General features: G+C 39.1%; 1 long non-coding RNA gene across 3 annotated transcripts in view; it reads left to right on the top strand.

Annotated features, from left to right (window-relative positions):
• LOC120503574 overlaps positions 1–27,026 on the top strand; it is a 192,276-nt gene that overhangs the window by 71,538 nt on the left and 93,712 nt on the right. For all 3 annotated transcript variants that reach the window (XR_005627787.1, XR_005627786.1, XR_005627785.1), the window contains exon 3: positions 8,477–8,562. This is a non-coding gene — a long non-coding RNA (uncharacterized LOC120503574). The remainder of the gene's footprint in view (positions 1–8,476; positions 8,563–27,026) is intronic.

A 27,026-nucleotide genomic window follows, 5' to 3' on the forward strand; every position in this document is an offset into this window, starting at 1 on the left:
TGAACATTGAACAGCACTACATGGGAAAAATCAAGCAAACTTAATATTCTTGGCAGTAGTTGCCCTTGTTTTCCATTTCAGGAGGATCTAGGGCTCTGTGGAATATAACTAGAGATTGTCGTTACAAGTCAGTTTCCCAAGACCTCTTATGCTCAGCCCTCACTCTTAAATTAGCTCCAAAACCTCTAAAAATAGACATTACAGTGTGATTGTTGCAAGATTAATGTTATGGATTCCACAGATGTAAATTATTATTTAGTTTGGGAAGGTTTGCATGTATAAATCTCTCATAAATACCTTCAAGCAAATATTAAAGGGTTGGAGCATGTTCTGTTTGGGGTTTCTATTGGAGTACTTGTTCCAAGAACTAACTTCAGTTGAATTCTAGTGGCAGAAAATGAAACCTGATGTAATTTCTTCTTAAGGTTAAGAAGGTCAAACCAGTTTTGGAATCTAGACCCAAATCTAAGAACTGTCCCCAGTTCATCAGTCTAGAGGTGTGCCATTAATTTAATGAGCATCCTTGCAACAATGAATTTGAAGATGAACAGCCTTACAAATAGAAGCTGTAACAATCATTATACCAGCAAAAATCAGTTTTGTCACTGGTGTGGCAGGTGTTCAGACAGGCTTTCTTTCCTGCTGTCCTGTCTCAGAGCCACTGCTGTAAACCTGAGAAAACTCATATTGTTATTTATATTTAGGCATCCTAATGTTGCTGTGATGGTACCCAGGGGCACTTGCCTGATTGTGTTTGCCATATTATAAACTATGGTAATATGGTTGTGGTGTTGTTTCTAGTTATTCACAGAAGTAACTGATTGCTATCTTAAAAAAAAAAAACCAAAAAAACCAAAAAACCCCAGAAATTTTCCCTTCTGAATTTGTTATCAATACAATTAAATTAAGTATATGTGTTCTTAGATCTACATATGACAAAAAATTTGCTTTATGAATGTGAAGGTATTTTCTTCTAGAAATACATCCTAAACCTTTTAGAGCAAGTGGTTAAAAGTGAGTAACTGTCTAAAGATACACAGACACAAAAGTAATAAAAAATATTTTTTTAAATTTTATTTACTATTTCTTGTAGTGCCTTTCTAGAGACTTGAATATGATGTCTTACCTTTCAATGTTTTTTCATTTGTTTTTGTATCCAGACACTAGACTCCATTTCTACTCTTTTTAAAAAACAAGTTAAAACTTCTCTGTGTTGTCAGAGTCATCGGAATTTTCTCAAGTCTGGGTTCTTCAATTATTTTGCAGTGAATGTTGCAACATCACTGAGTGGCTACAGGTAGTCACACAAATTGTAACCAATAGGAAAAAAACCCAAACCAATGTTTGCATTGCTGCTGTATTTTGGAAAAAAAAATTGGCAGTGCAGAATAGGTGTATGTAATAAGCTCTAGGTTTTAAGTATAGTGAGAGGAATATAAAAGGAAATTGCTTGTATTTTTATGAGCATGACTCATAAGGGACATGTTTGCTGTGGTTAATATCCAGTGGGTTTTGCACTCCTGCGATAGTGTCCTATGCATGAAACTCCTTCACTTGGCTATCTTTGGCCTTATCTTGCTGTTGGTTGATCTCACTGTCTTTTCTCAGAGTCAGCTGTATTTTCCTTATGCACACCAGGGATAAATACTGCCTCAATGCACTCAGGCCAGATTCCCTCCCTGTTTTATGTCTTCACTGCACCATGCCATGGATAGGGATGCTCTCAAACCCTGCCTGAAATCCAGGTTTTGGAACCAGCGGATATCTGCCTGCTTTGGTACACATTTTGGCAGGCACGTGAAAACTGTACTTGCTAATTGCACTGTCAGTAACGACAATCTTGCAATACCATTCCCCTGAATTTGGGTGTTTGTGTAGTCCTGTGGGACACCATACTTAGATGCTTTCTGGATGCTCAGTTCCGAGGTGTGCTGGGCACAGCATGCAGCGTGGGCATGCTTCCTGCTGTCTCAGGCAAGTAGGTGCAGCCAAAAGTGGGATCTCAGGAGGAGGACAACTGGGAAACTGCAAAAGGGGTTGGTGGGAACAACATGGAAGCTCCCCCTTGCTTTCATTGAAATGGATGCTAATGTTGTTTAAAGACAAAAAAACACAAACAACATAATAACAACAAAAACCTACTGGCACACCTTTGGGAAATCCCATAAGAAAAGAAAATGTGACAGATGCTTGCCATCTCAAGTATCTTCATTATTTTAGTGGAAGAATGCAGTAGATACATATGTTTCTATCCTGCCTGTGTCTGAGGTACTGATGTTGGTACTGCTGTTATTTCTGTTCTGTGTAATCCCTGACATTTTCTAATGTGCAAATATCACCAGTTACTGAAAACTAAAAGTTAAGTATAGAACTAAAGCCATCTGGTAGTTCAGACAGAAAAGTTAGATAATTAGCTGCTCTTGTCAAGGGACTGTGATTAAAATAGGCCATCTTCATAATAGTGAGTAGTTTGCAAGGGACTTCCTGGAAGCCACCTGGGATAATGATAATGAAAAGAACAAAATTAAAAATGAGGGGGAGGTGGTGCCATTATAGCTTATGATGACTTTTGTAAGTGAATTAAGTCAGCTTTTAACTTGAAGGCTGCTTGTTATTTTGGTACTTAGGAAAGAAACGATGATTGAATTTGGCTGTTTGACAATGTGCTGCCACTAGGTCAGCCAGGTTACTGCTGGAGATCCTTAATATTTCTGTGTCAGGCTCTGGTTTCTTTGCTCACATCCTTATTAACTTGGGAGTGCTGTTAGAACAGCCCATCTTCAAAGGCCACTCTAATCTGTGTAACCCGATGGCTCCTGCTCGGGGATTTTCTTCCACTGGGGGAATCAGTGCTATTAAGAAACACCAGAAGAGGAAAAACATCAGAACAGCATAACTGCATCATTCTTTGTCAGCTGGTGATTGCTACGTGCGTAGAAATGTTAGTGCAATATGTATTTATATTGATAGCTATCTCTTAAGGAATGAGCTGTTTAGCAAGTAGTGCTTAGAAGGGATCCCTTTGTTTAGTGGGAGGAAGGATCTGTGGAACTTTGGCAGCTCCAGCCCACCCTCCAGCACTGGTATGGAGGGCCTCAGTGTTCCCTTTGGCCTTTACTGCTGAAATCTTGTCCTCCTCATCCAAGAAGAGAGCAGCAGGGAAACCTCCAAAGGCTGCACAGCACTTGCTCTTTCCTGTATGTGGATTCCTTAGTGGATGCCCTATGAAAATGTGATCATTTTAATCAGGGAAGTCTGACCTGAAGCACCTAAGTAGTGTCTCTTTGAGAACACACTGCTGAGGGCGGCTATGCTAAATGCACTAGTAGGATAAAATAAATGTGTAATGAGAATGCTCCATCATTGGTGTGATTTAACTAAATATATTTTCACTTCATACTGATAAGAACCCTATATCTAAATCAATTTAATTGAAATTTTTTTCTTCTTTTAATTGGCAGCTACTACTTATTTAAAAATTCTAGTAAAGACCTGCTCATAAGCTTTTAAGAATTTCAGTGTGGTTGTAATATTTTCTCAGAGAGAATGTGCTGAAAATCTATTGTAACCAAGTTCAATACTTAAAATATGGGCAAGGATTAAAAGTATTCTGGGTTCTCTGTGCTTAGATTCTCCTCAAAAAAAATTTGCTTCTAAATTATTTTCATTAAATGAAGCTTTTATGTCTCTTTATTCCTTGATTAGGAAAGCAATGATTTGAAAAATTCAAGATATTGAGGTCTCAAAAGTGTCAGGGATGCTCAGCTTCAGAAAGCTTAAGTAAATATTTCAGTGCAATATGCTCAAAATAAATTGCCGTGAATGCTTGTGGGTATACAAATATTTCTGATCAGTTTAATGGGTCAAACTTTCATATAATTAGAAAGGTGCTGACTGTACTCATGCATGATCAAGTTAACAATGTCTCACTGCATTCTGTATAAAACAGGAGTGTGATGCATCTGGTGAATACTTATCTAAGGCTTCTTGTAAGAAGTGAACACTGCTTTATGAACATTCTTTTCATTTTATTTATATTGAGAAAATTAAACTATTAAAAACTGCTTTTGCAGTACTTTCTTGGATAGCATCAAAAGAAGAAAATCCAGATTTTAGATTGGAATTGCAGGTTGTCACTTATGTTTAAAGTTCTACCTGCTCATGATCTGTTTCAATATCTCCACTTGGTGACCTGATGGCCAAGGTTCTACTTTGTAGTAATTTTTTTGGTGATAATATCTTCCATTATGCCCAGTCAAACAATCTGACTTTCCAACATTCTTTCCGCCTCTATTGTTATTTACTTACATGGGAGAAAGTGGACTGAGAAATTGACAACCAAGGTGAAGCAAGAACAGGCTTTTCACTTGGTTATATTGTAACTGGCTTCAGATAAGTCTTGCAAATGAATAAGTTACTGTCAAAGGTATGAGATAATAGAAAGCCTAGGTGTCTGGGATTAAGCACTGTGAAGTCTGAATGACCTCTTGGTGGTAGTTCATTGGAGTAAATTTTAATCTGATTATAAAATTCAGATTTTTTTTTTAAACCATTAAAATATTTCTCCCTCCCAAACTGCATCATTCTAATGTGCCAGAGTTTTTTCTCATCTGCTCTTTAATGAGGTGTCTGATTATAGATTTTTGGTTTGTCCTGTTCTTTGTACAAGTTGGTGAAATTCAGATTTTCCTGTAGATAAGCCTTTGGCTTTTCAGTTGCTTCCGCCTTGCAAAGAAATTAATTCCTTCAAGCCAGTGAGTCTGCAGCTCCAGCTGTGACTGTAGATGAATGTTCTTGCAGGGTCATGTACTGTAGCTCTGAACCTAAATAAAAGGATTAACAAGAGTTCACTTGGAGGAAAAACACTTAATTTCACTATAATAACTAGGAGAATCCATAGGGAAAACCAATAAAGCTTCACTATTAAAATTGTTAACAAATGATTATTCCACCCTGACCTTCTCTTCCCGCTGTTATTGTACTTTTGAACAGTAACAAATGATGGGATTGACCTAGTTCATGGTAGTGCTTTTGTCCCTGGCCTACAAATGATCTTTTTCTTGTAAAATAATTCCTAGTGTAGCTCTTATGAGAAGCATTGATAGTATTTATGAAAGAAACAATGTTTTCTGATGCATTTCACACGATCTTCTGCCACAAAACTTTGCTTGGTGTGAAGGAAGAGGGGGTATCATGTAGACAGAGATGCTGGAACTCAGCCTGGCAGCCAGCAATACCCACAGGATATATCTGATTGCTCCAGAAGAGCACAACTGATTTCCACAGCTAGCACAAACAGCTTTTAATGGTTCCTGGCAGAAAAGGAGGAATTCTAGGATGACCGACTCTCTTCAGTTACATAAATAGACCTCATTGTCTCATCTCCCAGCAGCACCTCTGCTCAGGAATGGGGGAGAGCAGAGGGGCTGCTGGCAGGGGCTTCCTCACTCAGTAATATCTCAGCTGGCTGGTGATGACTGGTACAAGTCATCACCAGCCAGCTTTCCACTCAAGCAAGTGGTGCAGAGGGCCAAACCACTGCTCAGGACAATAGTATGATCCCTCAGGGCTCCTCTCTCCTCAAGGAGAGGGTGGAAGGATTTTGGTTTTAGTGATCTTGACTCTCTTCCCCAGCATTTTAGAATTGCTAGCCTCAGGCAGCACTATTGCCTGAGTAGACAAAGCAATACTTGCATCCATTTCCTTGGGAAGGAAGTCAGGTAATTTGAATTGACTAATGTGACTGCCCTGATTAGCTTAAGAGATCAAACAGATGAAAGCTGTCTAATTTAAAGGTTAAATCTTGATATTAGCTTTGTCTTCTGCTTTATTTGGGCTTTGGAGTTGGTGAACAAGTCCTGGTTGGTAGGTTGGTGACCATTGTGATCCCCTGTCTAAAATGCCACAGTGCCCATCTGGGTTCCCTGCTGGGAGCTCCTGGTGTTGAAGCCAAGGCATGAAGGCTGGTCTGCCCAAAATTGGCCTGAGGTTCTGCTTGGGCCCACATTTGACACCAAGGGCTGGAAAGCATTCTGGGTTCTGTCATGTGCTTTTGTGTTCCTTATTTTTGCTTCAAAGATTTTGCCCCTATGAGGCATTTTTGTGTGCCTAGTATATATTTTCAAAGAAATATAACTTGTGCAAGTATTCATCAATCTGTCTTTCATCAGTAGGTAACCTAATACTTTTGCTTTTTCCAGATAAAAGAAAAATGTATAGATAACATTGTGCTTTGTTTCAACAATGTTCCTCATTTGTGACCAGATGAGAATCACACTCAGCTTTGACTGGTGACCTACTCATTTTATTTTTCCCCAGTTTTGTTGCTTGCTCGGAAATGTGGTTTTGTTTTTTTTCTCTCTTCATGATTATTTTGTGGACCACCTTCTGAAACTGTAGAGACCATCAACAGTTCATAGGGATGAACTGGAGCCACAGTCTGAATAGAATTTCACATGAACTTTTGTTCTTCACTATACCCCTGCTCCAGAACTCTTTGAGCTGAATGTTTTTGATGGTCTCTTGTTTAATACTTAATATGGCTTTAATTAGTCACAAGTGGCAATTATCCTCTAAAGTTAGGAATTGCAGTTAAATAAATTACGTATATTCTTCTATCAACCAATTTTGTCTTTATTTTTTTTTAATGCCTTAAGTTCAGGTAGGCAGCTTGTGCTTTAGGGAGGTTTCTGTTTTTCCTACATTCTTCAGTGATGTTGGGTCTCCTTGCAGAGAAATTGCAGAGATTCTGTTGGAAGATACCTGAGTTTTAATAGCATGTTTTTTGGGAAAAGTTGGCTGATATTTTGGCTGGATTTTCAGGACCTTAGTGTTATAAGACGAAAATTATAGATCAAAGCCACTGCAGGTAATGGTACAACTGTTATGTGTCTCCGTATATGTTAGGTCTTCATTGGCTCATTGTTGAATTCACACCAGTGGGATTTAAATGTGAATAGAGAACTGTAATTTAGGGTCTCCCGCTGCTACGGAATAGCTTGAAGGTACACCAAGTTTATGAGATGCATGCTGGATAAGGCTAACTTACACTTATATGATTGATTTATTGATTTAATTTGTAAACAGAACAAATATTGGAGGAGTCACTAATGAAATAAGAATATCACCTGATCCTGCTGTATTTTATTTCTTAACACAGAGATATGCTGAAGCCTCTGCTGCATAATAGGGGGTGAGGTTCTCTAGGCTTTTAGACAGTTATGTAAAATTGGGGTGATGTGAAAAGACATAAAATAGAAAAGCTAATATTAGATAAAGCATTTCAAGTTTTGTAGATGGTGAGATGGGTTTCTGCTTGTGGATTTTCTTTGCTTTGTCTCTTTGTAAATGAAGTACAGGCAAACACAGTTGTAGCCCTATCCTGAGTGATGCTTTGCTAAGCCTGACTTACTGGAGTAGGCAGCTGGACTGCACTGAAGCAGCAGAAATCAGAATGTTCTTCTGTGTGGTGCAGATTGCTGGAAATTGAGTGGGACCTATGTGAAGATTGCATTGTGCCCCTTAGATCAGATGGAGATAGTTTTATAGCATGCAGCAGGGAGGAGATGTGTGTTATAGATGTAGCTTACAATAAAATATGCTGTCTTATGTAAGAGCAGACCCACCTGTGTGCTGTTATGAAGAAGGACTTTTCCTGTGCCCTAGAAAACATGTTTTACCCATGCAGTTTATGGTGCTCTGCTTGCAGACATGGGAGTTAACTGCAATATGTGAAATCTGAAAGGTGAATTTCCCGACTGCATCATTACTCGGTTAATCAAGTAGACACATGTAACACTAGCAGTGCACATTTTTTCCTATTTGGTATCTGATTTGTAAAAAGAAGACTTTGCAGAGATACAATTTAACTGATGTAAGTTGCAGAGCTTTTTAATGTACTCATGTTGTGGCTCTAAAGTCAAAATGCAGCACTAAACATAGCTGTGTCCAGAATAAGTATTTTTTGTACCTGGACACTTAAACACAGAGCTTTCCAACTGAAAAGTAAAAATATTAAGGAAAGGTATATTTCACATTTACTATAAGTCATTCTTTCTATAAAATGCAACCATAATTTGGAAATGTTATTTCTTTTTCTGTGAGAACTGAAAAACTTCTGTAGAACTACTATGAATTAGTATCAACAAGTGGATACGTAGATGCAGCATAGGCTCCAAATCATCAAACTGACTGCGGACTACTGTTTCTCTTTTGATTCTTCTATTTTTACATGTCATGTTGAGTTTTTTCTATCTATAATTAGTCTTGTAAGTAATTGTGTTACTTGTGGCTCTGATTCTGCCTTAGCAAAACGTATCACAACTTTGAACGCATGGAGAAAGTCTAAATCACCAGAACTAAAAAAAACCCTTGCAAATTCAGTGTCACACTGAAGTCTGAAATATTATTTTTCTATTTGCAATGAATTTGGTGGCTTTTATATTGTGTAACATGATATTTCTTTTTAAACTTTTAGGAGTTTACCAGATCTTTTTATGTGGTTGCTGAGGCATTGCCCTGGGAGAGCAGTAATGAGGGATGGATGAACAGAACACACTCCAGGTAAGAAATCAGATATATGTCATTTGGTGTGGCTGTTCATTAACTTTCCTCACATTGTTTTGGTTTAGCTTCAATAGCAGCAGTATTTAATGTTACACCACCAAAATTCACTGACTATAAAATATAAATCTCTTGTCTACATGAATGTTTACATATATCTCTCTGTAAATCAGTGTCAGCAGGTTTTTGTTTTCCTTCTAGATTTGGTAACCCTGGTAACAGATGCTGCTGCTGTTACAGTCTTTACCCTTGCTACTGTATAAATTTCCATAAGAATTGTAGTTCACATTAGTGGTTACAACTATAGGTCTGAATGCAAGAATGATTTCAGCATTTCTTGTGTGGTTTGGGTAACTTAACTCATTCTTTAAGGCTGTGCCAATTCAGGATATAGTTGTCAAGTTTTTGATATCCTTGGAAGTTAATGTAAGCCTGTTAAAGCCTGCACAAAGGCAAGCAAAAGTTGATATTGATTTAATGCTTGCTGTGCCACAAGCTCCGTGAGAAAACATGGACAAAATCTTTAATTTCCATATCAGTGGGAACTAAGTGCCTATGTACCAATATGCTTGCAGTGTTTTTCTCTGGTAGAGAAAATAGTGAGTCCAGAGTACTTTTTTTTGCACAACTCTGATATGCCCAGGGCTGTATTGACCTTTCTGTGCGCCTGAGGATCACCTTGCTGTGCTGGCAGGGTGGGGCTGCCAGGCAGCCAGTGCTCCAAAGTGAAGGTGGGTACTGCTGAGTGCACATTTCAGCTGCAGTGAAAGGCTTGGCCTTATGTGTAAGTGCTGTTTTGAGTCACACGTGGAGTTTGGTATCTTTGCCCCTTGTCTCCTCTTCCTTTGTGAGAGCATTCTGAAGACAGACGTGGTGGAGACTGCATGGTGTTCAGGTTGGAGCCAGAAGTGATAAAGAGTTGTCTTAAGGCAAGGACACAGAATATACAAAGGAAAGACCCTGGAGTTTACTTTATTTTCCAACTTGTAGGGTGCAAGAGCATAAATATAGAAAACACATAAAAATGTAAGTATCTGTGGATCAAGGACCAGGTTAGGCATAGAGATTTAAGGAAGGCATAGCAGCCTCCTCTCCCATGGAGTGACTGATGGCTGGTGCCAAGGGAGGGGAGTGGAGCATGTGATTGCTTCCCAGATCAACCTCTCATGCTCCACAGATGGACATCTGGGTCAGTGCTGGCTTCTTTGATGAGTACTCTTAGCTATGCTTTCCCTTTCTGTGGATTTGTGGGGTTATGATTTGATCCCAGGTGGATTTTTAGACTCTGCCACTTTGTTAGGGTTCTGGATACCCTATCTGAATTTTCAGGAGGGAGGAAGCAAGTAGTCCCTGAAGTTAGTTTTACACCTCCTACTTGCTAATTTCATTTAACCTGGGGACTAGATTGATATGCCAGGAGACTCAGCAGTTGAGTTGAGCCTTTTATGCTCACCATTGGGGTGGTAGGAAAAGATGATTGGTGCAAAGCTTTAAAGAGAGTTTAAAAAGCAGCTGGACTAAAATCTCCTTGAAGTGAAATAAAGCTGGGGGCTTTCTGTGTCCCTCCCACTGCTAGGGCCTTCCTAATGAAAAAGTTTGAGGCAGCTGCTTGGACCTGTCTTGCTTTCATCTTTTAGTTTATTTCCCGTGATTTTAATGGGAATTTGGGGTTTATGTTCTGTACCTCCTACAGTTATAGAAAGCTACAGAGAAGATGCTATGTCATCTGTTAAGCAGTCATCCTGCCATTTTTTTTTCCTGACAGGATTCAAAATGGTTTGGAAGAAACTACCATAAATTTAAAATATCCTGAGGATACATACTCAATGGGTTGAGCCTCCCAGCAAGACATTAAAATATAGCACCATTAATCAGAACTGAACTATATTTTTTCTTGTCCTTTTTTTTTGCACATTTAAAACATTTTGGGTTTTAAATGGGTTCACAGAAACTTTAGATGTACTAAAAAACAAGAGGAATTGTCCAATAATGCCTTTGCAGCAAAATCATTGCACTGAGTACCTGACTGTTCATGTACACCTGATGTGTCAAGGATATGGAAGAAAGTGTGAATATTGCATAAATCTACCTGACTTGCTTAGACGGAGTCTCTGAAAAACACTATGCAATATATATGATGTTAACTATTTTGGTAGGATTGTTGAACAGGAAAAGGCTGAAGGTGGGCCTCTCTGAAAATGTAAAATTTGAGACTGTGAATGTGCTAACTACAGAATTCAGAATAAAACACTTTTCCATGTAAAGGCATTTCAAAATCTGTAAAAGCAAGCAGAAACTAAAACGCTCTTAGCTAAAATCTTAGAGCCAGCTGAAGGAGAATAATTTAATTATTCTGATTCTTCTTCTTGGCAGAGAATATTTGGGAGACAGAATTTCTGCAGCTGGATAAAAGTTTGGGTTATTTTTGCTCTTGATTTTTGTTTTTATTAAAAACAGTGGAGATCTTGGACTTAATAAGTGATTACAGAACCAGATGAATGTTGTACACTTTTTTCTATCCCAAGTGCCCTTATTTTCCCTTCTGTGTCCATATTTGGGGCTAAATCCTTATGAGATACAGGGCAAATTGGATGTAACATCATTTAAGGCTATTTCATTTGAGGATGACTCCACTGTGTGCATTCTTATGACTCATGGAAAAACATGTAAAAAACTACAAAGCCAGCTTGATCACTTAGAGGAAACTGTTGGGCACTTTGTTCCTCAAGCCCCAGAAAATGGGCAAAGGTTTCCCCTGAATTCCTGTTGTGAGGCTGATGGACAGTGAACTTGCTTGTGGTACAAAATGACCAGGTATTTAATGGGGAACCGAAAGAAGGAAAAAGCTTTCTGATACTACAACTGTGGGTGAACTGTTTGCTCGATGATTTAAGCTTTCAAAAGGGAGATGTGATGGGGAGAAGGGAAAATCTGATTTGTTTTCTTGTACAACAGGAAAACAGGGAGGAGTGGCTGAGAAAAATGTGTTGAGAGTTTGGAAATGGAGAAAGTGAATTGGACAATTTGATTAGACTAAGGAGAATAAGGCTTATCCACAGATCCTCTGGGTTCATGTGAATATGTGGAGGTGGATTGTTTCTTACCAGAGATTTGTATAAAATTGTAAAAACAGAGCAGGTTGGGGGGGGTTGCTTTTTTTTAAATATTCTTTTTTTTATGTAGCAGGATATAACTAGATTGTAAACTTTGGCAGGACTCTTAACATCTGAATGCTTCTTGAAACTCTGACAATGTTTTTGTAAAACTGATTCTGGAACTAGAATAAATGAGAGATTTTTTTTTAATAGGCCCCCTCCTGTTAATTAGATGAAAGAGTAAGTTTTATATTTGTCCAGAAGGAGGTCAAAACAAACAAGAAATTGAGATTGGAGGAGCCAAACGAGGATAAATAATGAGCCAATTTCCCAAACTGGCATTGACGTACCAAGAGTTTGGAAAAAGTATTCTTGCAAGTTTCCTTTATTATTATAACCTCTTGAACAGAATAATCCTGTCCAAACAGCTATAAACGCTTTCCAATAGAGAAGTTTTATGATCTAGTTTTTGACTGAAACACAGTATCACAGTGTTTGGAAAGAAGTGAAGATACTGGTGGCAGTTTCTCTAGTGCATTGCACTAGAAACTCCACGCAATTGCTCTTTTCCAATTACTCTTAATTGGAGTCAAGTAGATTGAATTTGAAATGTTGTTTGCATTTTTTTTTTTTTTTTTGTTTAGTAGGTGTAGACAGTTAAATGCCTGAGGTGGCATGCAGAATTTTCATTGATGTCTGAAATTTTTAGCAGAGCACTGTTTGGAAAAATGATCATTCTAGGATTATCTCAATAGGAATTCAGCAATTATAGGATGCCTTTCTAGATTCTGTGTTTGGAGCAGTGAAGGGAAAAATAAAGGCACATTTATTCTGCACACAATTATAAATCTGTTTTGGAGAGAAGGGATAATTTTGATTAGGCTTTATTCCATTCATGGCCCTCCTGTCAGGAGCAGGGCAAGGACATGATGGCAATATGCTCAGATGAGATGGGAACAAAACCACTGAACTTGGGATTTGCACATCCAGTTCTCTTCACCTGGGGAAACGCAGCCTTGCAGGCGGCATCAGAACAGGCCACAGTTCAATTATCTGCTCTGGTGAGAGGCTGGCGGAGACATCACTTCTGTGCTGGGGGAAGCAATGCAGAAGTAAGCTACATCTGCTGTTACAAGTTTTGGTTTGTTTCCTTTTTGTTGCTTTTCCTGTGACTCACTGATGTAACTGAAAGTGAGGGAGCTGTGCTGATCTCCACCAGCTGCAGCTGTGGCCAATACCAATCATCCCTTTCTTCTGCATTTCCAAGGAGGTTGGGAGTGATCTTGAAAGCACAGATCATTCATGTCAAGAAGAGTTTCTGAATGCTGCTGAAATACATTAAATAATACTTGGTTAGCATGGACAGAGCTATAGTTAAAATTCTTGTAGTATTTCAATTATAATTCCTTTATTGTTTCAGTTGCTTATAACTTCCTGAACTGCTCATGTCTCAAACTGAAATTTTCCAGACTTGATCTTGGCCTGACAGTGACCTTTCTTCTCTTTTCTTCTTTGTTTCTCTTTCCTCTCTGGTATTGAATGAATAAATGCTTGGACATTTAAACTGTAATGAGAAGAAAGTAGCGGCAAAATACATTATAGCTATTACATTAAAACTCTGAACAGCTCAGGCAGTGCAGCTGTTAAAAAATAGTGAAAATCATCAAAAGTGCTTTTTGAATCTTATGAGACTCTGTGAGAGGTATCAACTTCGGGTCTTGAACTTTCTTTTCTCTACATCATGCACAGTCATTACACTCTGTTACAATTATAACATGCAGTTATTTTGCCTAATCAGTGATCAGCTGAATGAAGAAGTAGTCCTTGGTGAAAGAGTAGACCTGTTTTTCAATGTTTGCCATGTCACTGGTGAGACAGGGCTTTGGAAATTCAGGCAAGTGCTGTGGAATGGGAGCCCTTTGGGGCATTCCTCCTATCCCACAGTTAAGGCTGAAAATGCTCAAATTTGCAGAAACTCTTCTGGCAAGAAAATTGTTTGTTTAACACAAATCTTGAATAAACTTTTTGATCAGCTCTACTCAAGCTGTCGGCTGTACTAGTTTAAACCAGAGACCAAATCTCTTAGGGGATGGAATTTAAACCTGGGATGGAAATTGTGGAAATAAATTGTCCAGAGTTTTCCTTTAAATTGATGCTAATATCATGTCTATTTATTAACTTATGTAAAGGTTACTGGTCATGGTGGTGATATTGCTAAACAGAAAATAATGGGGTTTGCCTTCTTGACTTGTAATATGTGTTTCAAAAAAAAAAAAAAGTTATGTGCTTTCCTGTTGGCTTTGTCACAGGCTCACTTTGCCTTAAATACTGTGGTTTTTGCCAAGGACAATCATTGTGAGTATGTCTAAAAGGAAATATAAGAAACTTTTCAGTCCTAGAATTGGCTACTCATGGTCTTTTGTGTTCCATGAGAAATATCGCTTCACGTGCATTCATGAATCATCTGTTTCTGCTGCTAAATGGTTCTGTATTCCCAGTGATGCAGACAAGTGCCTCACTCTAAGAGATGCAGGGCAGCAGCAGTGAGAGGGTGAGAACTGAGTTGCCAGTAGACCTGGCAGAGGCTCCCTGTGCTTTCCTGCCCGCTAACTGTTGTTTTAAATGAATTCCCTGACTCTGAACCTCCTGTGTGATATCACAACTCTCTGATCTTGTAGAGGACTGTAGAAGTTTTGTTCAAGTCTTATTATAAACTTACATCTGTCACCTGCAAGCTCGTCCCTTACAGGAGCTCAGGAGTGCTGTTCAGCCACTGCTTTAGCAGCACTAGGTAAAAGTAAGCAAAAATAAACCGTAATGCTGCTAGGTAAAAATAAGGTGCCCATGGCATAAGCTCAACTTTTCACAGCAGCACTAGGTAAAAGCAAAAATAAACTGTAATGCTGCTAGGTAAAAATAAGGTGCCCATGGCATAAGCTCAACTTTTCATATTGCCAGAGAATACTTAGTCCTTGTTGGAGAATAGTACTGTATGTTTTTTTAAGATTTAAAGGTCTCAGGATGTAGGGTTTGGTCAAAAAGTACAAAAGTTCTATCACAACCAACTTCACCTTCAACAATTAATCAAAATTAATCTTCTGCACCACAGTGTGAAACAACTGTCTTAAAGTTGCATTGATCTGTCATAAAAAGCAGAGTCTAATATCAGAACTTTAAAGAAAACTGCTCTGTGTCTCCAGTTTGTGTCTTCAGAATAGGAAGAATTGTTCTCTTTATATCAGGCACCAGATTTTTGATCCAACCTACTGTTCTTTTGATGACAATCTTGGATTCTAAATTCTTTCAGGCATCCTAACATGTAGCAAATTATTAAAGTGGAATTGCTTGGGAAAGGTACAGTAGAAAATTTCAGATTCAGCAATTAAATTACAGCCTTGTCCTTAAAGCTGGCTTTGATGGTGCTAATGAGGAAGAGCGATGCATCCTTTGGTATTGGCCGCAGGTAGTGAGAACTGCTGCAGATGTTGTGGCCTCTCCCAGTTGGTCCCAGAGTCCTTAGTGAGTCCTTTGCTCCTCACCATAAGCTGCCTGCATGCCATCAGTTGTAGCTTCTTATTTCTTGAGGCACAACCTTGGTTGTCTGTGGTGTGGTTGTGTGGCCAGTTTCCAGTTTGGCCCCCCAGGATGCACTCCCATATTCTTTTGTGTTGTCTTTGGGCTTATACTTTCAATTGCTTTCTTAAATGACAAATTTTTTGAGAACAAGCATATGTTTCTACCACAGATATTAAAATGAAAACTCAGTAATTGGCAAATATAAACATGTTATTGTGGTATTTTTGGCCTTTTTTTCATCTAAACACTGCACTTAGATTCTTTCAGGTGTATAGCTAGGCGCTCCTTAGCCAGCTGTAGGATATTTAGAGGGGATTTCTAATAGGAGCATGGAACTAATTTTATCATGTTGACTTTCTGTTCAGTGGTTTCTGTATTGCTTTTCCCCTTGTAATCTACACTTTAATTATAGGTATGAGTATTCAGCCAGTTAGAATGGGCTCTGGTGTTTGAAACTTTAGTAACAAAAGTCTTTCTGTCTTGGGGTATTTAAAAACTGACCTTTAACCTGTTAAATCAAGTTAAATGGGGAGTGATAGCCTTAACTCACTTTTTTTTTTTTTCTTTCAGCTAATTTATTATTAAATAGTCTATGGTGATGAGTACTTTCGAAAAATTCAGTTTAACTTTTGAAATGCCAATCTGGAAATCAGCTTTGCTTTGTCACTTCCCCAGCTCCCATAAGCCTTCTCTTATATTTGGGCTCTATAAGTTAATGAAAGACACACCAGACACATAACCCAGTGTATGCAGTGTAGGCAGAAAAAGCTCCCTGAGAAAGCTGAAACAACTCCCACGCAATAAATTCATGACTTGCTCAGCACTGCTGCTGTTCTGCTGAAGGAGGGATCAGAATAGCTTTTTTTTTTTTTTTTGCCTGGATAATTGTGTGAATGTGCCCCATGTGCCTGACCTCCCTCCCCCACCTTCCCAGGGCCTACAAAAGTAACCATAATCCTTACGCCTCCTGCTTCCTCACCAGAAAAACACATCAGCTCTTCGCTTGGAAAACATCCTGCTTTGCAGATGTGCTATGTTCCAGGGAGGATGGCCCTCTCTTGGGCTCTGAGCTCCTCAGATCAGCCCTCTTGGAACTTATTAATTCTGGTTACACTGCTGCTCTGCAAACAGTCAGGGCGGTCTCTTTTCTTGTTTCAGGGACCACTTCAGGAGGGCTGTGTTGCACATCATATATCATTGTTTTTGGTCTTTGGGTGCATGTGCTGACTCATAGGTTTAGTTTGCAATCAACCAAAAATCCACCTTGAAAGTTTAAACTTGTTTTAGAATGTTTACAATTAGCACAGAATAGGGACAAGTTAAGCTGAGGTGGAAATGCTCATATTTTACAAGGATGAAAGAGTGTAGTGCTTATTGCTCTGCTGGAGGAGAGGCAAGGGTTTGTACGCTAATGTATCATGGTATGGAGTGGGCTGAATGGGGAAGCTGAGCCTCTGCTCTGTGTCCCAGCACTGATCAGTGCTGCATTTGCCTGAGAAAATATTCATTGTCTTTAAAAAGTAACAATGTGTCTGTGACTGTAAGCTGGGAAAGGCAGCACCGGGTTGTCCGGTCAGGAAATCATCAGGCACAGAGTCACCAGTGAGGTAGCAGACCTAAGGAAACTGGCAGTCTGGAAATGAAGACACAGGAATTTAGGCACAGTCAGAGCAGGAATATTGTCTGGTTGGCAGTCTTGCGTTGCTGCCATCTGATGAAAGTGGTGCATGCTCGATTCAGGCCGGCACCAATCCTTTCTTTACTTGCCCAGGAGAGAATTATTGGCGTGAGAGAATTCCATGTGCGATACAATCGCTCTGCTTAGACCACCCTTGGGCAGGCAGACTGGAATCTATGTTGGTGGCAGCTCAGAGTCTCTGCCATCTGTAGGTTCAGATATGCCAGAGATTAGTCCTGTTTCAAGCTGTCTGTTTTATGGCCATACCCTTCGTCTGATCCCAAACATTAAGAGATTAGGTTTCTTGAAATATCAGCAATTGTCAGCCCCCCTGGCTAGAGCAAACCACTTAGCCTACAGATGTGGGAAGGCTTGAATAGGTTTTCAGCATGAAAGAAATGTTGAGCTCCCAAGATGTATAATTTATACAGAGGAATAGTTTTTCACCTGCAGAGTGTTGGTAAATGGTTTTTTTTGTACTATGGTCAAGGGCGTATGCTGATAAGCTGGGGGAAAGAAATGCAGTGAAGGTAGGTGTTTCTTCTGTGGAATGAATGTAATAAAAATAGGAATATGCATCGCAGATGGAAAGCGTTGACTACTCAGAGCTTTCCAAATGCATACTAGTTTAAAACTTTCATCTTATTTTCTTTGGGGACTGTATTGAAAGTTTTGAGCCCTATGTTTCAAAATAGAGCCTTTATTATAAGGAAAAGCTGAGTATTTACTACACTAAGATGTATTAAAAATCGACAAATGGCAGGCAAAGCAGAGAGGTTTTGATTCACATGCTGTACTTCCTGAAGAAGAGACTGAAAATAGGCAAAAAAATGAGGTTTTGATGCTTTGACAGTCCAGAATTTTGTGAAACTTTGGAAAAGGTGTACAAAACATAGCATGCAAGCTCTTGCTTGTTCAAAGGGGACTACTGCCCAGCTCCAGTGCTTTGTAATGGTAAACACTAAGTTTCAGTGCAGGTAAACACTGCCACCATAAAGAAAAAGCCTGTGCTTCAGGTCCTGTATCTGAAATTAGTTCCAGGACTTGGGTGTATGGGTCCTTCCTGCAGGGCAGGTCTCCTGACACAGGGCTGGGAACTGCCTCGGTTTAATGCTCCAGGCCAGGATCTAGACCTAGGTGTGCCTGAATCTCCACAGCAGAGTTGTAGAGATATTCGTGGTATAGCTTAGAGTGGGTCAAACATGCGTGTGACTTGTTCATTAGGAAAATGTCTGATCATTTCATATTTTGGTTCACTCTCTTATTTCCCTGTTTAGACATTCTTACTGAAAATTCCTCCTAACATGGCATAAAATGTTATCATTTTGTAGTAGACACTGTTCATAAGGAACACTGTAATTTTGAAACATCCACTCTGAGAACAGGGAGGCATTCTTCTGTTTGGTCATGGAATCACAAAATGGTTTGGCTTTAGAAAGGATATGTAAAAATATTATTTAGTCCAGCTTGCTTGCCATGGGCAGCATTATCTTTCACTGGATCAGATTGCAGAAAACCCCATACAATCTGAATTTTGTCACTTTAATAGGACAAAAATTAGATTGCATTAAGTCCTTTGCATATTCTTCACATTCAGGAAGTAATTTGCATTATCACATATAATTGCTTTGAATTTTACTGAAATGAAGAGAATATTTATTATCTAAATATTGGTAGAGTGGACATGAACATTTTACATTTATAGCTTGTCTTATTTTTACCAGTCAACACACAAAGGCATATTTCCTCTTAGGAAAAAAAAAATGGCCAAGTTCTACTTTTTCAAATCCACAGAGGTGTAAAAAGCAGTTCTGTTAATGTTTCTGTGATGAGTTAAAATTTTTGTTTATACAACTGAGTGGAGAGTCTGACTCATAGCTTTCTAAAAAGCACACATTTTATCCTTATTTAAAAATCTCAAAGTTTCAAAAATTGCTATTATAAATTCACTTCATTTTTTTTAAAATCTGCAGTTCCTTCCAAATAATTCACTTTAGGACAGCTGTGATTGTCTTCTCGTTCTTGCAGCTATTCCCATTTTCTTGAAGTGTAGACTCATCGAAGCCTTTGGTGTTGACATCGTTGGTTTAATTCAGGGGAAACTTGCTCACTAATCTGTCAGTGTTAACCGTAGACAACGTGTAAGTACACACATACCTACAGTATGTGGTACACCCATTTAGGAGTGACTTCATCATGTGGTTTGGTCTGCAAAGCCAAGGAGGAGAACAACGCTGTTTTTGCAGGAAGATCTCACCAAATTATCTAAAACTCCAATTCCACTAACAGCTTGTAGCTGGCTGCCTGGGGAGGTAACTCAGCAGTTAAGCCAAGTAAAACAAGAAATGGATTGCAGCAGTTTATGTGTTTTTTGCACTTGAAATTCCTCCTGTGTAACTTTGCAAGTGGACTGAAACCTTGAAACCTTGAACCTTGTACTTGAAGGGGTGATCTCCAAAACTTGTTGTCTGACATATATTCTTAAACTTAAGGAATAGTTTTTATTAAGACCCTGAAATTCAATCTGTACATTAGGAAGCTGGGATTCCCTGGGGATGCTGGTACAGGGCTATGCTGTAGGAACTGGGTTCTTGGCTGGAATGCCTTTTGTCTGTTTGTACCGGAAGGATGGGGATGCAAGGAAGCTTAACTCCAAACAAATCAGTCTGCTTTGAGAAGAAAGTGTTGATTGAAGTTGACTTTAATAGGTGCCATAGCAGGAGAAGTGCAGTGGCGTTTCTGCCTGAGGTGGAGCACGATGCTGAGTAGCTGCTCTTACATCTGTAAGGTTGTTCTGGGTGTGCTGTGCTGCTGCAGCCAAGGTCAGCTGTAGGTCATGCAGGGGTGTGTCTGTGTGCAGACCGTAGCAGTGAGCAGCAGAAGCATATGTGAGCTTTGCCATTATAACATAACTGTTTGAAATACCACTAGGATTAAAAAAAAGCACAAGCTTTCTCATAGTGTTGGCTGTTCAAGTGTGTAATGGATATTTCGAACTGCAACAGGAAAGCATACACAGTAATTAAAACACAGAGCAGAAAAAATTAGTCAAATTTGGCAGAAATGCCTGAGAAAGTATCTGTTTTAGCTGTAGATATAAATGAAGCACCAGCCAAAATTACTTTCAAAGGCTTGAATTACATCTGTTTTAATTTAGCATGTAAAATGCAGGATATTATTTTTTAATATAAATTTAATTCGTGGTTAATCTGTAGATTGCAATATCCTTCCAGTAGAAATTATGTACTTGGACTGTGATAACTGAAAACTTCCTTTTTGAGATGTTTGGTCAGCCTGTCACAGGGCCTGTTGTCCAGGACCACATGTTCTCTGTGTATGGGTAGCTGCTGCTGAGGGACCATTTAACAAAAAAACTCAATGCTCTTTTCGGTTTTAATGTAACTGCATTCTTATACAATAAGCTGTTCATTGTGCAGATATGTAAAATCATACATCAAAATATAATATCATGTCCATAGTATTTTTTCTAAAGTGCATGCTGTAGGCATGTAGAGTAGTACTTAAACTTTTTGCTTATAAATAGGAAAAGTTGCATGCTTGAGATAATCAGAGTTTTTTCACTAATTGTCCTTTTCCAGATGAGAAGGGGACCTTGTGTGTTTGTGAATAGTTAGTTCACATATTCTGTACTTTTCAATGGTTGTGCGTGTCATGTGCCAGGAAAGAGTGAATTCAAAATGCTTCTGATGAGAGAGTGCAGGTTCCAGGAAAGGAAGAGACTGGCAGGCATGCAAACCTGGCTGCTCATGGAAAGGATTTTAAGAATGCCATTAAAAAAATTAGAGCTGCCTTGTAAATTAGCAGGTTCAAACCATCTAGATCCAAAGGATTTGGGGAGATTATCTGAATGAATTTCAAACACAACTGGCTATTATATTGAATGAATTGTGAAACAAGTAGTGAGTTGAGCAAGAGAAGCAGGAAGAAAAGGTCATCTTTGTCCTCCCCTATCAAACAGGCAGAGAGAGGGCAACCAAACATCAAACTCGGTGAGCCTTAGTTTTTAGTCTACATCCAAATGCATACACCTTTTTTTTTCCTAATATCTAACCTAAACATCCCCTGACACAACTTCAGGCCATTCCCTTGGATCCTGTCACTGATCACCACAGAAAAGAGATCATTGTCTGCACCTCATGAGGAAGCTGCAGACTACGATGAGATCTCCCCTCAGTCTCCTCTTCTCCAGGCTGAACAGCCCAAATGACCTCAGCTGCTCCTCACACAGCTTCCCCTCAAGGGTCTCAACCATCCTCATGGCCTCCTCTGGACACTCTCTAAGAGTTTAATGTCTTTACCAGAACTGCCCCCAGCATTCAAGGTGAGGCTGTCCCAGCCCAGAGCACAGCAGGACAATCCCCTCCCTTGCCTGGTTGGCCATGCTGTGCCTGATGCCCCCCAGGACATGGCTGGCCCCCCTGGCTGCCAGGGCACTGCTGCCTCAGATTCAACCTGCTCCCAGGGCCCTCTCTGTGGCACTGCTTTTCAGCATCTCATAAGAATCCATCACTTTCTCTTGTTGAAGTTCACCCAGAGGGTGGTTGGTCACTGGAACTGGCTTCTCAGGGAAGTGGTCACAGCACCGAGCCTGAGAAACATGAATGAGAAGCTGTTTATGCAGGTACCAAAATCATGGGTCTTAAATAGTTTAGTTACATAGATGTAGAAATTGGGCCAGAAAAAACTGGAAAGTCTTATTTGGTCAAAATTATCACATTGATAGGAATAAGAGATTGAAGTTTATGAACTGTAACTTGATTTTGGGGGAGTAATATATAATAATTTCTTGTGAAATCTTACTTAAAATATCAATTTGATTGAATTGTTTGTGGAAGTCGTTACATTGGAATTGAAAACTGGCAAAAAAAAAAAAATTAAAATCCTCTCAAACCCAGAAACAGATGGCAGTGCCAATATACAAGGTTAGGAAATGATATCATAGGCCCATCATATTTTAATATAGTTTAATGCAGAGATGTAGCATGCACATGAGTGGTGACAATCTCTGACCTCTCTTCTAATGAAGATTGTATTTTCTCTTGCACAGACGAATAATCAGCTCTTCCCAAACAATTTATCTTGCTGTAAGAAGGATTTGAGGCTGTATGGTTTTTGCAGGGTATTGAGTTTTGTCAGAGGAGTGGCTGCACCACTGGTTTCAGGAAGCTCTCTCTCAGGAAGGGTTGGTCCATTTTAGGTATGGGCATGTTAAAGCTATTACATTTTATATGCCTTCTGAAAAACATTTTCTTGGTCAGTGACCTGGTACTGGAAATCTTTACTTTAAGTACTCTTCTCCACAAATAACAGGCTTGAGAAAGCTGAGTTTCATACAATTGCCATGCTAGGTGTTTAACTATGTAAGAAAATCTCCCAAAATACCAAGAGACTTCTGATAAAGTTGTGAGTATGTGGCAGTGCTGTTCTTTGATGCATCTTTTATCCCATGATGTACTTGTTAGATTAGGAGCAAAGTGACAAAGATGAATATTTTTTGACTTCCACCTTCTCAGGATTTTGGCAGCCATAGGTAGCATCAGCATGATAGTAGGTATTGCTCTGCTGTGTCTTTAAAACCATCAGTCAAAATGGAGTCATGTTACCACTAGATACTGTCTTTGACAGTTGCCAAAACTTTTTTACTCATCTTTACCTGTGTGTAAACTTCTCCTTTGTGGCTCACAATGCCAAGAGGAGACTCTGCTCTGTGAAATAGAAAAGATTCATTGGGTTTGCTGGTGGTTCTATCCCTTGTTTTCTGGACATTCTTGACCAAAATAGAGACCACTGATTGACTTTCCCTAGTTTGTTTAATTGTGAAACCAAGGAAATGCTGAATGAGTGCTTCCATTTTTGTTTTGTGTCTTGGGAACTTTGAGTTCACTTACACGATGGCGATTTAAAAATCTGGCAGTCTGCACTACCTGGGGAGATGCTATTTCTTAAAGATAGACAGTGACAGTAGAAAACATTGTAATAATTATCTGGCTCTCAAACACATCTTTGGCTTAAATCTAGTTCCTAGTATTAACCCACCTACCTTTTCTTACTCTAATGCCTTCATTCTGAACAGATTGCCTTAGTGCAGCCCCTGGAAACTGAAAGCCACTGTAATACTACAACAGCCTCAGGCAGGACCCTCAACAAGGCACAGATTAGAGAAGAGAATATACCTACACAATAATTTTGAAGCCAGTTCTCTCCAAAAGCCTGCAAACATAACCCATGGTATTTTTTAAAATAATTTTTGTCCGAAAAGATTCAAAAGTTTCATCAAATATCATTAAAAAACCTCCCAGTGAGACAAACTCCCACTCCTCCCAGATAAACATTCTGCAGTCAGTGTCCCCAGAAAAAAGGAAGAGACAAAGATTTTAAAGTAATAGGAGGCATAGAAAGAAGCTTAGCTAGATGTTTTGACTTCTGCCAATAAACTTCCAAGTTCTGTCTGCAAATGCCCCAAGCTTTCGCTGTCTGGTATGCAGGGAACACCCCTGATTATATGGGAAGTGAGGGGTGACTCCTTCCCATTTTTTTTTTAGGCCAAAGGATCCTGAATTTTCAGTTGCCAAACAAATCATGTCACTGGGTGATCTGCTAAACCTTTTTTCTGTAATAGCATACACTGTGAATCTCCTGTAACCTTGCCATTTAATAGCCTTAGAACTAAAAACGCATCACAGAATTAAACAAAAATATCATAAGCACTCCTCTTTCTTCTCCCTCCTTCCTCTGAAGCCTTGAAAAGGTGATCTGCCATTGCTGTGAAAGTATAATGAAAATTTTGGGATAATCTGTTGCAATACAAAGTATTTACTATTAAATGCAACTCAAAGATCCTCAGGCTCAAAGGTTTCATGGTGTTTTTGCTTTTACCTTGCTTTACCTATTGTTGCATTATCACCTGCTGTACACATGGCACACCACCCCCAAGATTTTTGAGCAAAAGCAAGAAACTTCACAATGATTATCATCTGTGTCTTGTGGTTATACTTGTGTTGAATGTTCTGTGTGTTTACTTAGGAATCACAATCTCTTATCATAGTAATGGTATTATGGAAGTGTGTGTTAGAATAGTTGCCAAGCACCCAAGAACTGCTGAGGCAATCTTGCCTAAATTTTTCATTTCTCAATTATCAGTATATTCTGTCAGGGAGAAAGAAGTTGCTGCTGCTACCTAAACAGAGAATAGCTTGGTGATGTTAATGATCTCTTAGAGCATAGACTATAAACAGAAAGAAATCTGAAATACAAATCTTTTGACTGCATTATCCAAGAAATAACCAATGTCTAGTTACAATTATTGCTGAGGCTCCTATTTTAGGGCTCTTGTGGCTGTGGTGGTATGCTGTTATTTTGCCTCAGTTCATTATTTTAGAGATGCTTATCTGCAGCTCTGCAGAAGTGGAAAGCTGCTTCATGTAAGCCAACACTGCATCATTGTCCATTGCTCCTGCTTGAATTCAGTCTCTGAACTTACCTCATTTCCTTTGTGTTTAATACCACCAAAAACAAGGGTGACAGTATCAGGTACCTCTGTTGCTAGAGGAGGTAAAAAACTGAGGATTGCAATTTTTGGAGTTTTTCTTCCTCACAAAACTTGCTTACCAGAAATAACCTGCATGGAGATATTTAAAGATGCGTAGGTGTGGCACTTAAGGACATGGTTTAGGGGTGGACTTGGCAGTCCCTGGCTAAAGGTTAGAATCTATGGTTTTTAAAATTCATGTAATTTAAACCTAAATGCTTGATTTTGAACTTCTACATCCAAAATCTTTAAAATTGCAGGAAGAGGCTCATGGTATGTAGCAGTGTACACTGGTGGTTGTTTATAACTTCTGTCCTGCATTCATCTTGTTGAATAAATAATTAGTAAGATCCTGGTTGGCATAATCCCTGTTACTTTCTTCATGCTGCTATCATTACAGTAAGGTCTGCCTTCTCTGTGTGCCTCATGTCAACTCAGGATCAGAGCAGAGCTAAACTCAGGTGACCAAAATGGTAAAATTATGATGTGGTTTGCCCTTCCCTTCCCCTTGGGAGACTTCGTTTTCAGCTAGAAAATACCCCTGTGAAACTTCTTCATTTCAGTTGCTCTCAGCTCAGTAAACCCAAACTGGTGTTTTGAAGCTGAGAGCAGCATTCTGCTGAGGCTAACCCAGCTCCTGCTGGGTGGGGTGGGCAGCTGCCAGGAGCAAGGATGGGCAGTGCCAAGGGAATAACCAAAGCAGTCTCCTGCATTGGTACTGCCTAGGTTCAGTTGTGGCTGTTTCCACCAGTTCATCACAGGAATCCAATATTCTGAGACTTGTTAGCTGTCCTGGGAGAACAGAACACAAACAAATTGCAGCTGTATAGCGTGTTTGGAAAAGCATGGAAGCACCAACACTTCAGGACTAGAATTTAGTTTTTGTTCTGTTTTAATTTTTTTTCCCAAAACATCTTAAAATATTGATTTAGGAGTGAGTAAACAGGTTTGACTGAAATAAGAAGTAATCCATGTTCTTCACATTTTTGAGCTGTGAGATTTATGATTTTGGGATTTGTTGTCTTTGAATAGGTGGATATGGGAATTGAAATCTTCTTTCTCATGCTTTCTGAAATACTTCAACATTTTCCTTTTAATTCTTATTTCTGAATTGTCTTGAGCTTGACAGTTTGTTCCAATTTTCTGGTGTAGTCAGAAGCGGTTCAGATTGTTCTACTGGTTTTAACTACTTAATAAAGTTTTGTGAACTATAGATTTCCTTATTTGGCTTTAGAATAGATTATTTTTGGTCAGAGAACACAATTCAGGAATAGATCATAAACACAAGGCATCCCATTGGTACCAGCATTTCTTGCTTACTCTGTTTAATTTAGTGCTTTTTATTAGCATGGGCTAAGTGTTAGAAAGCTATTTACTTGTTAAACTTACAGGAGAATATGAAACTTTTTTTTGGCCTCATATAGAAAAGACAGTGTGTGTTGTTAGGTTAAATCACTAACCTGAAGTAATATAAAGTACTATTGAGTTAAAAAGTTAATGTTTAAGGAATGGAAAGAAGGGAAAGAGAATTTATCTTTCCCTTATATAATTCATTAGGTCAGTTTTGGTTTTTTCTTGTGTTTTGAAAATTTTTTTTCCTTCTCCTCAGTAGATATGAAACCTGTTAAATTAGTGGGGTGAAGCATAATTTTTATAAAATTATCATCTCTGTCTGTAAAGTTCTATTCTGGCTTTGTTTCATTTTTGTTTTCTCATCTGTTGAGTCTGCTGAGCACAGAAAAATACAGGCGAGACACAGAGCCTTTACTTGCAGCAGCTCTGTCAGTGCAGGTTGCTTGCTTATTCTGTATTTATCTGTTCGTTTCTCCGAGAGCTCATTAATCTGTCAGCATGACACAATCCTTCCAATGAGATTGTGCCAAATGTTACAGTAGCACACCAGCAGAAACCTGCATGCCATTTTTTCCCCACCAGTGATTAAATAAGATCATTTTCCTGTCATGTAGTATGCCCAGTGCACTTGAGATTCACCAGTGTTTTGTTTTTTTAAGAGGAAATAGCACAGTATTGACTGAAATATTAATTCAGGCTTTACATATGGCCTGACCCTCTACCCTGCAGCCCTTTGCTCTTAAGCAGAAGGGTAATAGTGGTGAGATCACGGGATAAGCCTGACTGGGAGGCAGAGCTCAGCACACAGGACTCCAGTGGTATTTAAGACTGAGCTTCAGAGATGCTCAAGAATTACTGCTGCTTATGACTCTTTGGCCTGGTGGACTGTCAGACCTATTAGCTTCACAATGACATGTCCTTAAATAAAATGCAGCGGCTATGGAGGAGGAGAGGCAAGGGGCTTTTTTCAATTTCGTAGAATAATGCCTTATTATCTTAACCTATGGAAAGAGAAAAGGCTTCTTCTTGAAGTGTAGTGCTTCCATGATTCAGGCAATGTATAAAAATAGCTGTGAATGTGGAACATCCAGAGGAACCTTGGGACCCACTCTTAAAGTTTTCAAAGCTGCAGAAGGAGCTTGTATTGTGCTGGCCTTTGCAGCCATGCCCCTGGTCTGGATTTCTCCAGATCATACCAGGTTTTTTTCCCTTT

The sequence above is a fragment of the Passer montanus genome, unplaced genomic scaffold (genome assembly GCF_014805655.1).
Source record: "Passer montanus isolate IOZ18808 unplaced genomic scaffold, ASM1480565v1 scaffold26, whole genome shotgun sequence".
Taxonomy (NCBI): Eukaryota; Metazoa; Chordata; class Aves; order Passeriformes; family Passeridae; genus Passer; species Passer montanus.